At 34.8% G+C, this 12,685-nt stretch overlaps 1 pseudogene; it reads right to left on the bottom strand.

The window, feature by feature from the left end:
* Positions 1-8,825: 8,825 nt before the first annotated feature.
* Positions 8,826-9,758, bottom strand: LOC131395129 (olfactory receptor 4C16-like; annotated as a pseudogene).
* Positions 9,759-12,685: the final 2,927 nt, after the last annotated feature.

Genomic DNA, 12,685 nt, shown 5'->3' with positions numbered 1-12,685 from the left:
TCATCTTATTTTTGACACAAAAATGCAAATGTATGTCTACATTTTTCCTTCTGAATACTGCCATGAGTGTTCAAGTAGTTGAAACTAGGTGACCTCTGCAGGTTCTTCTTCTTATGAAACTCAGATCTTTTAGTACATGAATTTATGGTTCCTTATTTGATACCAAGCTCTTACAGTCAAGAGGTGGTGCGGTGTAGTAGAAAGACGACCTGATATAAACCTGATTCTGACATGATGGTGCTGTAACTCTAGATAAATTGTGTATCTTCATGGGTCTTTGTTATCCCATTTGTGAAATGAGATAGTTTCAATTTCACTATCATCTATCATATTAACAGTTACTTCTACCATGAATTAAGTCAATTCCATCAGCATGGAATAGCCATAAAACTCTGGTAAGGAGGCAGAAATAAGAGAAGATAAAGCAATAAAATAAACTGCTGGAGACAAAGCAAGATCTGTTTGATTTGAAAGGAGAGAAGGAGAAGTCTTGGGTGATTTCTGCATTCCCCAGGAATTACTTTGACTTGGTATTTTAAAGATTTGTGTGTTAACCAACACAAGAAAAAATCTCTGCCCTTTAATGTCATCATTCTTTCATGCATCTTTTTAATCTTTCAAGTTTCATGCTAGTCTATATTAGCTCTCCCATGAAGAATGAATTAAATATTTGTGGAAGAGGTCATCGCTGAGAGATACTTTAGTATACGGAAAGATGGGTTTGGGAAGAGGGCAATATTTAATTCAAATGGATGAGTCTTCAGTGGTGGAATTTCAGGTGTTCTAACGGGGTCACTGGAACGTATTGTGAAAAGTGGTATGTGGAATAGTTTTGATTAAAGGGGCTTACAAGTTATTCCCCAAACCAAGTCACAGATGTAAATGATCCTTTAGTTTTAGGCTAGGATAGGATTAGATAGCATCTTAGATAATCATTAGGAATTTCGTCCACCTGAAGCCACTTCCTGTGAAGATTTGTCAAGTTAGCGCTTACAACTCTGACCGAACTCTGTGCTCAGCATCCCTTTCCAGCAACATTGTGCCTGGCACTTCCAGCTTTTCGGAAACTACGGGGCTGTGTTTCCTCGGGTTTGTATAATAGAGCTGATAGAGTAGTCATTACAGGTGTACCTTTTCTTATCAGTACAAAATAATGATAATAATAATAATAATAGTAACAGTAAGAGCAATAATTCAAATTCAGACTCAAGTACATCCCTCTGCTTTTCTTACATACTCATTCCCCTCTGGTTTTTCCTTCTGTATTAAAAAAAATACTACTCTCACTGAGAGAACCCTTCAATTTAAGACAGCTCATCACAGCAGTTTTTGACAACCGTGAACTGTGTTGCTTGCTTTTCATCTAGAAGAAGCTTGGGAATTGTGCCTCCATTGTCCATAGCATAAGTCCTGGAGGAATTCTTCTTTCCCCTTGAATCAAGACCCATCTCAAAGAATTCCTCCCTCCACTTTCTAAGCATTTCACATATGATAATGACTCAATTTCTTTTAAAATTATTCGCATTTTCTTATTCACCATCATGCCATCCCACTTCATCATCATGTATGGACGCACTTCATTATCTTATCATCATCTTAATAATTTTCTTCTCCGCTTATTTCTGAGAACAGTGTCTTGCAGTTATATTACAGGTATTCAAAATATAGACATTTGATTGAATTTCCTTTCTCCATAAATGTTTTATATTAGTTTTAGAAGAAAAAAAAATCTCACTAGTATTGTCTGCGGCTTGAGTTTTGCTGTATTTTCCTATCTCTCATGAGATAATTTGGGTGCAGCTTTCCAAAATAAAGTAAGAGTGATGCCTTAGGAATTGCCTTATGAATAATCAGTACTGGAGAACCGCTGACCTCTGACACTCAAAGACTAGTAGAAGTCAAGTCTTTATGGTTCCTGGTTCTGTCTCTCATCTACTGAAATCTGCCGTTTCACAGTATCTTTGGCAACAAATACTTTTTTCTCTACTTATAAAGTCTATTTAAAGAGAATGATGCAAAATGTTAATGACCTTGGGGAAAGCCTTTCTCCCAAAGTCTCCCTCCATAAGCAGAACCACGTCAGAGAACGAACAATGAGCTTTAATTTCCAGATGCCTTTTCAAGTTATTAAGAGAAGATTTTAAAAACCCTTATTTAATACATGGTTTGCCAATATTTTCTCCTATTTCATAGTTTGCCTTTTCATTTTGTTGATTGTTTCTTTTGTAATGCAGAGGCATTTTTTTTCATTTTTTATAATGGATATATATATTTATATTTAAATATCAAATACTTTCTTGCAGTGCAGAATCTTTTAAGTTTGATGTATTCTCATTTGTTGATTTTTCCTTTTGTTTTTTGTGATTTTGGTGTCATATCCAAGAAATCATCACCAAAGTCATTATCCAGAAAATTTTCCTCTATGTTTTCTTCTGGCAGTTTTATGGTTTCATGTCTTACATTTAAGTCTTTAGCCCATTTTGAGTTGATTTTTTGTGTATGGTGTGATATAAGGGTCCAGTCTCTTTCTTTTGAGTGTGAATATCCAGTTTTCCCAACACCATATATTGAGAACATAACCTTTCCCCAATGTTTATTCTTGGCATCCTTGTCAACTTTCAGTTGACTGCATATGAGATGGTTTATATCTGGTCTCTCTATTCTATTCCATTGGTCTATGTGTCTGTTTTTATGCTAGCATGATACTGTTTTGATTACTGTGGCTTTGTAATTTAGTTTGAAATCAGAAATTGTGACGCCTCCAGCTTTATTTTTCTTTCTCAAAATTGTTTTGTTTATTCAGGGTCTTTTGTGGTTCTATGCGAATTCTAGGATTGTTTCTTCTATTTCTGTAAAAAATGCCTTTAGGGCATTGATAAGGATTTCATTTTATATATCCATTACTTTGAGTAGTGTGGACATTTTAGCAATATTTACTTGTTGCAATCCATGAACACAGGATGTCTCCCCATTTATTTGTGTCTCATTCAGTTTTTTAATCAATGTTTTATAATTTAAGTGTACAAGGCTTTCATCTCTTTGGTTAAGTTTATTCCTAAAAAAAATTTTTGTGCTATTATGAATGTGATTGTTTTCATAATTTCCGTTTCAGAAAATTCATTGTTAGTATATATAAATGCAACTGATTTTTGTATGTTGATTTTTTTTTATTCTGCAAGTTTGCTGAAGTACTTAATTAGTTCTAATAGTATTTTTGTGGAGTCTTTAGGATTTTCTAGTTAAAAGCTGATGTCTTCCGTAAACAGTGGTAATTATATTTCTTCCTTTATGGTTGGGTGTTGTTTATTTATTTTTCATGCCTAATTGTTCTGGTTTGGACTTCCAGTACTATTTTGGACAGAATTGGAGAGAGAGAGGTTGTTTGTCTTATTCCGTATTTTAGAGGAAAGCTTTCAATTTTTCACCACTGAGTATGATGTTAGCTGTTGGCTTTTCATATATGATCTTTATTACGGTGAATTAAGTTCATTCTATACCAAATGTTTTGAGAGTTTTTTATCATAAAATGGCATTAAATTTTGTGAAAGCTTTTCTGCATCTATTGAGATGATAAGGTGATTTTTATTCTTCACTCTGCTAATATGGTGTATCACATTGAGTAATTTGCATATGTTGAACGGACCTTGCATCCCAGAGATTAGTCCCACTAGGTCATGGTGTATGATTCTTTTAATGTGGTGTTGAGCTAAATTTGTTAATAATTTGTTAAGGATTTAGCATCTGTGTTCATCAGGGATATTGGCTTGTAGTTTTCTTTTTGTGCCTTTGTCTGGCTTTGGCATTGGAATGATGCCTCATAAAAAGACTTTGGAAGTGTTCCCTCTTCCACTTATTGGAAGAATTTAAGCAGAATTGATATTATTTTTCTTTAAATGTTTGATAGAATTCACTTGTAAAACCATGTGGTCCTGGGCATTTCTTTGTTGGAAGGATTTTGGTTAGTGATTCCATCCCCTATTAAATATCGGTCTTTTAAGGATTTCTATTTCTTCTTAATTCAGTCTTGGTAGGTTGTATGCTTCTAGGAATTTATCCATTTCTTCTAGTTAATCCAATTTTTGGCATATAATTGTTCATAATAATCCATTATGATATTTCTTATTTCTGTGGCATTGGCTGCAATGTCTCCTCTTCCAATTTTATTTAGTTACATGGGTCTTTTTTCTTTTTATCTTTGTTAGTCTCTCTAAGGGTTTTTTTTACTTTATTTATCTTTTCAAAAGCCAACTCCTATTTCCATCAATTTTTTATATTATTTTACTATTCTCCACTTATTCATTTCTGCTGTAATCTTCAGTATTTCCTTCGTTCTCTTAACTTCAGGTTAAATTTGTTTTGTTTCTAGGTCCTTGAGGTAAAATGTTTGTTAGGTTGTCTATTTGGAATATTTCTTCTTTTTAAATTTGTATGCTAATCACTATAAACTTCCCTCTTAGTAACACTTTTGATACATCCCATAATTTTTGGTATGTTGTGTTTTCATTTTCATTTGTCTTAGATATTTTCTAATTTCCATTTGATTTCTTCTTTTTGGTCAATGGTTGTTCAAGAGTGTGTTGTTTAATTTCCATGCATTTGTAAATTTCTATTTCCTTTTTTTATTGACTTCTAGTTTCATTCCATTGGGCTTAGAAAAGATTCTTGGGATGATTTCAATCTTCTTAAATTTGTTAAGGCTTGTTTTGTGCCCTAAAATATAGTCTATCCTGTAGTAAATTCTGTTTGCCCATGTGTACTGCTCCTGTTGGAGGAATGTTCTGGATATGTCTGTTAGATACATTTTACCAATAGTGTTGTTCTAGTCTGTTGTTTGTTATTGATTTTCAGTCTAGATGATCTGCCTGATTTTGTAAGTGGGATATCAATATCTTGTACCATTATTTTATTCCTGTGTATTTCTCTCTCGATATCCATCAATATACTCTTTATGTATTTTGATGCCCTGAGGTTGGATGCATATATATTCTTATAATTTCGTATGGAAATGACCCTTTGTAATTTGTAATGACCTTCTTTGTCTCTTTTGTCTATTTTTGTCTAATATTAGCGATTCTGCCCTTTATTGGTTACCATTTACGTGGGATCTTTTTTCCATTCCTTCACTTTCAGCCTATGTGTGTCCTTAAATTTAAAATGGATCTCTTGTAGACAACATATAGTTAGATGTTTTTATTTTTATTTTTTTTTTTATGGTATAGAGTTTCCTCAAAAAATTAAAAATAGAACTACCTTACGATGCTGCAATTCTACTTCTGGGTATTTATCCAAAAAAACAAAAAAGCTAATTTGAAAAGATTTTTCCATGCCCATGTTCACTGCAGCATTACTTACAATAGCCAAGGTATAGAAACAACCTAAGTAGATGAATGGATAAAGAATATGTAGTATGTGGGAGATATATATATATATATATATATATATATATATATACACCTACCTACACAATGGAATACTATTCAACAATAAAAAAGATTTACACCTTGCCATTTATGACAATATGGATGGACCTTGTGGGCATTATGCTAAAGGAAATAAGTCAGGCAGAGTAAGACACACACCATACGATCTTACTTATATGTGGAATCTAAGAGAAAGAAAACAAAACAAACCAAGCTCATAGATACAGAAAATAGATTGGTGGTTGCCAGAGGTGGGGGGAGGTGCAAAACGAATGAAGGGAGTCAGAAAAAATAACACATTTTGTTATTATTGGAGACAAATTATTTAAAAAGTTATATCCTCTTCTGTGTTTATTGACATGAAAATATCTATGAAGATGGTATTTAAAAAGAGAAAGAAAATAAAGAAAAAGTTAAGAAAAAAACTTTTTAAATATGTAAATATATAGTATTAAAGAGTATCCTGTGGAATTTAGCTAAAGTCTTTTAATGCAAATTCTTCATGATCAGTAACATTGTTTAAATTAATACTTGTGACTTTATAATTATATCCCACTTAAAAATTGTTTTCACACAGAAAATGAAATCCTGCATCTTCACTAATGATATTTGTATAGCATAAAATAGCAAACTCTAAAAAACTTGAGGATATCAATATGTGGCTTAATAATATATATATTTGTACTACATAATTAAGTAGTATAAAAGATTAAAATAAAATATTTTCAAACAAGGTAACCTTTCTCTTGTGAATATAACTTTTTAAAATAGACTTTATTGGGCCAGCCTGGTGGCTTAGTGGTTAAGTGTGCGTGCTCCGCTTCTGGTGGCCTGGGTTCGGATCCCGGGCATGGACCGACGCACTGCTTCTCCGGCCATGCTGAGGCCACGTCTCACACACAAAAGAGGGATGTGCAGCTATGACATACAACTATCTACTGGGGCTGTGGGGAAGAAAAAAAGGAGGAGGATTGGCAATAGATGTTAGCTCAGAGCCAGTCTTCCTCAGCAAAAAGAGGAGGATTAGCACAGATGTTAGCTCAAGGCTGATCTTCCTCACAAAATATAAATAAATAAATAAATAAAATAGACTTTATTTTTTAGAGCCATTGTAGGTTTACAGAAGAATTATGCAAAAAGTACAGTGAGTTCCCATATATCTGCTCTGTCCCCCTCATAGTTTTCCATTTACTGACATATTGCATTAATTTGTACAATTGTTACAGTGATGAACCAATATTGTTAAATTTGTACTAAAGTCAATTACATTGCATTAAAGTTCATTAAAGTTGACATTAGACCTTACACTTTGTACTGCACAGTTTTATGGGTTTTGGGTTGTGCATTATGTCATGTAGTCATCATTACAGCATCATAAATAACAGTTTCCCTTCCCTCAAAATGACCTGTGCTCCACCTATTTAACTCATCTCTGCTTTCCCTGAACCCTTGGCAACCACTGAGTTTTTACCGTTTCCGCAGTTTTGCCTTTTCCCAAAAGGGAATTTATAATTCATAACTATCATGTAAATATTGCTATTTTAAAAACTAAATATCCTCCTCAATGTTATCTCATTCATTGTTTTATTCCATTAGTATTTTAAAATTTAGTTACATCAATTGATTACTCTCTCTACTTCTTGATTACGTAAATACATCACCCTTAATTTGGGCCGTCTATGATACAATTAATTTATATGATTCAAAGGAAACCTTAATAGGCCCCTCTCAGATTAGAAGGAATCAAGTTAACAGCAGAAAATAGATTTTACCAAAACAATACTATTCTGAGAATAAACCCAATAGTCAAAGACTTCCTAAGATCAGAGACTTAACTCAGATAAGGGCTTAATCTCCAAAATATATAAAGAACTCATGCATCTCAACAACAAAAAAACTACCAATCCAATTAAATAATGGGCTAAAGACCTGAACAGACATTTCTCCAAAGAAGATATACAGATGGCCAAGAGACACATGAAAACATGTTCAAAATCATTAACTATCAGGGAAATGCAAATCAAAACTACAATGAGATATCACCTCATGCCCGTCAGAATGGCTATAATTAACAAGACAGGAAACAACATGTGTTGGAGAGGATGTGGAGAGAAGGGAACTCTCATACACTGCTGGTGGGAGTGCAAACTGGTGCAGCCACTATGGAAAACAGTATGGAGATTCCTCAAAAAATCAAGGATAGAACTACCATATGATCCAGCTATTCCACTGCTGGGTATTTATCCAAAGAACTTGAAAACACCAATGCATAAAGATACATGCACCCCTGTGTTCATTGCAGCGTTATTCACAATAGCCAAGACTTGAAAGCAACCTAAGTGCCCATCAAGGAATGAATGGATAAAGAAGCTGTGGTATATATACACAATGGAATACTACTCAGCCATAAGAAATGATGAAATCCAGCCATTTGTGACAACATGGATGGACATTGAGGGTATAATGCAAAGTGAAATAAGTCAGAGGGAGAAGATCAAAAACCGTATGATTTCGTTCATTAAGTAGTAGATAATAACAACAATAAACAAACACATAGAGACAGAGACTGGATTGGTGGTTACCAGAGGGGAAGAAGGGAGGGAGGACGGCGAAAGGGATAATTGGGCACATGTGTGTGGTGATGAGTTGTAGTTAGTATTTTGGTGGTGAACATGATGTAATCTATGCAGAAATAGAAGTATAATGATGTACACCTGAAACTTATACAATGTTATAAACCAATGTTACTGCAATAAACAAAAAATTAAAAAAAAAAAAAGTAGGGTGAATTTCCTCACTGTTACATCACCGTTGGAGAAAGATCTAAGTTGGTTAGAATTTGGAGTAAAGGCTCAAGAATAAGAAGAGAGATTAGTAGATTTTATATTCTCCCTTACTACATAACTTTCCACAATTATTTGAATCTAGTACTTTCTACTGAGTCAAGAAGAACAACTAAGTTGAAGGTTCATGATCAAACTTGATGAGACAGAAGTGTCTAATAAATGAAACACTTTGGAAGAGGTAAAAATAGCTAGGCTGTGGATATAAGCATGAGGGGAGGCGGTTGGTCTAGCAGCAGAAAATACCAGAAGTCAACATGATGAAGAGAAGGAAAAACACTAAATCAAAACCAGAAGTGATACTGGGAAGGCAAGAGGCAGAGACACAGCCGTGAGCAGGAACTAAGGCAGCAGGCCTTACATACCAGTTTATACCTGGTGCTGTCTTTTCCACTTCATAAATTTGACTGAAATCTGGCAAGTTTATGTGTTCACATTTATTTTCTTCAAGAAACTAACTCTCAACCACCAAGTTAGGATAGTAATAACTTCACAATAAGACCATATTCTATATGAACTTCTAGGTCAATCCCAACAATGAAGAAAAATTTGAAACTTCCATTCATCTTTTGTTGTCTGAGATCAACGTCTTGCTCCATAACTTCCTCATGGCATTTTTCACTTCTTCATTCCTCAGTGTATAAATCAGAGGGTTGAGCACAGGTGTTCCAAGTGTATAAAATACAGCTATCATCTTATCCATGGAAAAGGTGGTTGCAGGACATGTGTATATAAATATGCAAGGACCAAAGAATAAGATGACCACGATGATGTGGGAAATGCAGGTGGAGAGGGCTTTTCTCCTCCCTTCAGCACTGTGATATCTCAGAGAATGCAAGATGATAACATAGGAAAACAGCAGCATGACAAAACTCACTGTACATATGGCTCCACCATTGGACACCAAAAGTAGATTCACCATGTAGGTGTCTGTACAGGCAAGTTTCAACAAAAGCTACAAGTCAGAGAAATAGTGATCAATCACATTGGGACCACAGAAAGGTAAATTCAAGGTCAGAAAAATCTGAGCTGAAGAATGCACACAGAACCCCATCCAGGCCACAGCCACCAACACACCACAGACCCGTCGGCTGATGATGGTCATGTAGTGCAGGGGCTTACAGATCGCCACATAGTGGTCAACAGCCATGAGGATTAGAATGAAGATCTCTAGGCTACCAAAGTAATGTGATGAAAACACTTGAATTATGCACTCTCTGAAAGAGATAGTGGCATTCTTCAAAAGGGCATCCACAATCATTCTAGGGGCTATGGAAGTAGAGAAGCAGGTGTCAGATAAGGATAAGTAAAAAAGGAAGAAGTACATTGGACTCCCAAGTGCTTGACTGGTCTTAATGGTAACAATAATCAGCAAGTTACCCAGCAATGCGCCCAAATAGAAAAGCAAGAAAATGACAAACACTATTTTCTTCCTAACAGGATCCTGGGTCAACCCAAGCAGAATGAACTCAGTCACATTATTTTTCAGCTGCATGATTTCATGAACAAGAAGAAAGAATGAGTGTGAAATAGATTATCTGCAAGAAATAAAAGAGTTAATTCATGATGTGCTTTGAGAAATTATGGAGTATTTTAAGCAAATTAGTTTAATATAATATGTGAGATTATGGAATATTTTAAGCAGATATTCTTCAGAGGTACATTTTAATTGTGATTTCTTAACGTCACTTCAATACTTTCTTCCTTAATTTTTAATGACAAGTTCATTGGGTATATTAAGTCTCAAATAGGCTTGTGAATGTGATATTTTCCTACAGCACTCTTAAAGTCCAACCCTTTGTTAACTTTGACATTATTCTGATTAATTTTGCCAATTCAACAACTACAAAATTAAGGGAGTCTCTGTTTTCTTATTTCGTTCATTTTTTTAAATTTTAATACATCTTGGAGATGTTTTGCATGGTGTTATGCTGAGATTCTTTACCCCTCAAAAGCCCAAATAAAAGAGTAATATAATCTACCTTCCCTGAACTCCTCATTCTGTGTAACTGAATCACATGATTCCTGCTTATCTGTTCAAGATTTGCCCTGGGAAACAGCATTACCTGAGAACCAAAATGTCATCAATAAGCTCAATACCCATTACTTATGTTTCCTATAGCTGGTTGCCCCAAATGACATGAAATTAATATTTATTTATTCTTCTTTCCCAATCTTACTAAAGAGAGCAGGAGCCTCATGGAAGAGGAAGGGTAGATAAGATCATATGTGGAAGAATGTTGAGCAGAGACAAATAATGAAAATGGAATATTCTTACCGAAAACATTTTCAGGAACTCCCCTCTAACGTGTATGGCATATTACCTTTCACCTTCAGATATGGCATGTTATCTTTCAACTTTTAGCCTCTTCATTGTCATGTTTCCTTGGAGCTTTCTGTGAATATTCTATTTTTAAATTAAATCTCCTAAGTGTGTCAACTGCAAATTATATTCTTACGATATTATTTTAGGGGCATACACGGAGTAATAATTTTATACCCTGATAAAGAAATTCTATTCAAAAATGTCTCTTGGAGATGGAAAAGCTGACATTGTCCAGAAGCTAGTGACTCTATTAACCTTTTCTACAATTTCTAACGAGGTGCAATCATTTCTAACTCTCTAGAACCCATACCTCTTAGTGAGGACTTGTCTTGTCACACTAACTCACATCAAAATCATCTGTGAACTTTTCTAACACTCTGCCATCTCTAGAAACTGTAATAAGCCTTACCACATGGAATGCATTCATCTATTCCTACACTGCAATGATGGCTTTTCACATACCTGGTACTCATAAAACATTTATTGAGTTCAAAATATCATTTTTCCCCAACACTTATGTTTATTCTATTTATTTCCTATATTAACACTAAACATCAAAAAACTTTGAATTATTCTTTTTGTTTTTCTGTTCCTTTCTCAGAATATGTGGAAACAGTATAATCAAAATAACTATGAAGGGGCCAGCCCAATGGCATAGTGGTTAAATTTATGCACTCTGCTTTGGTGGCCCAGATTCACAGGTTTGGATCCTAGGCATGGACCTATGCACTGTTTACCAAGCCATGCTGTGGCAGGCCTCTCACATATAAAGTAAAGGAAGATGGGCACGGATGTTAGCCCAGGGCCAATCTTCCTCAGCAAAAAGAGGAGGACTGGCGACAGATGTTAGCTCAGTGCTAATTTTCCTCACCAAAAAAAAAAAAGTAGATAAATAAATAAATACGGAAATATATTAGAAAATTTTTGGGATTATTTGTAATGATGCCTCTCTGTGTAAAAAGATGGAGATAATCTGTCACTTACTTGTTAGAAGGCTCTCTGAATTAGTCGAGTCTGACTATCCTTTTTTCATAGCAGCCTCCTCATGGAGCACTGAAAATAATGTTCTTATCTGCATTCCAGGGAGACTACTTTAAGAAATAATGACATAAGTTATTAGCATCCTACAGAGTATTATTCCCTAAAGTTTTCCTTACTTTGCTATTCAGACTCATATCTAATAAACTTAACTTTTTATGTGTCTATTCAGCATATAAGAATAGCAAGTTAGTCCTCCTCATGCTCATTAACCACATACAAACAAGAATTAGGAGTTTTTAGTTGCTTCAGACTGACCAACAGTACCAGGGAAAAAGAAGAATAAAACAAATGAATGGTGGAGAGGGTGGTAAAGAACAGAAAGAATAAAAATAGTATCATTCAGAAAAAAAGAAGTGGGTCACCCAGAAACAACTCTGCTCTTAACCAGAGCCGTAAATTTGTCCTCCCTGCATTTATCAGTGGAAACCCTGCAGAAGAGAAGGGTGCGAGATGATATATGAGTTGTGTATACTATAACTGTTGATGCATAATAATGAACATAAAATTCAGTGATATGTAACATTAGGCACTTTTCACTTTTTATTGGGGGATTTGTTGGAGCAGCCCTGCTAATATCAGCTAGAGCATCTTGGTTAACCTGATATAGTCTTGCCTAACTAACAAAGTCACCTCTAGTCTGTAGATCTGGATGGTGATTGGATAGCTCTGCTCTGTGTGCCATTGGGCTAGTTAGACTATCTTCTTGCATTGTGAATGGCTGAGTCACAAGACAGAATGTGCTATAACAAAAGCTGATTCAAGTGCCTATTTGTTTCATGTCTGTTAACATTCTATTAGCCAATGCGAATCATATACCTGAGCACAAAGCCAATGATTGAGAAAGTATATCTGTCTTTTGTAGAACTGAACAATTACATGACAATGAGCATAGATAGAGAACAGAAGGAAGAATTGGGACCAATATTTCAATATCCCTAAAGTTTATAGTCAATTTTACCTAATGGAAAATATTCTTTTTGTATATTTCAGATAAAAATACCTGTTCTTGAGCCAGCCCTGATGGCCTAGTGGTTAAAGTTTGGTGCACTCCACTC

Source organism: Diceros bicornis, chromosome 31 (genome assembly GCF_020826845.1).
Source record: "Diceros bicornis minor isolate mBicDic1 chromosome 31, mDicBic1.mat.cur, whole genome shotgun sequence".
NCBI lineage: Eukaryota > Metazoa > Chordata > Mammalia > Perissodactyla > Rhinocerotidae > Diceros > Diceros bicornis.
This window is presented reverse-complemented; position numbering and strand designations above follow the sequence as displayed.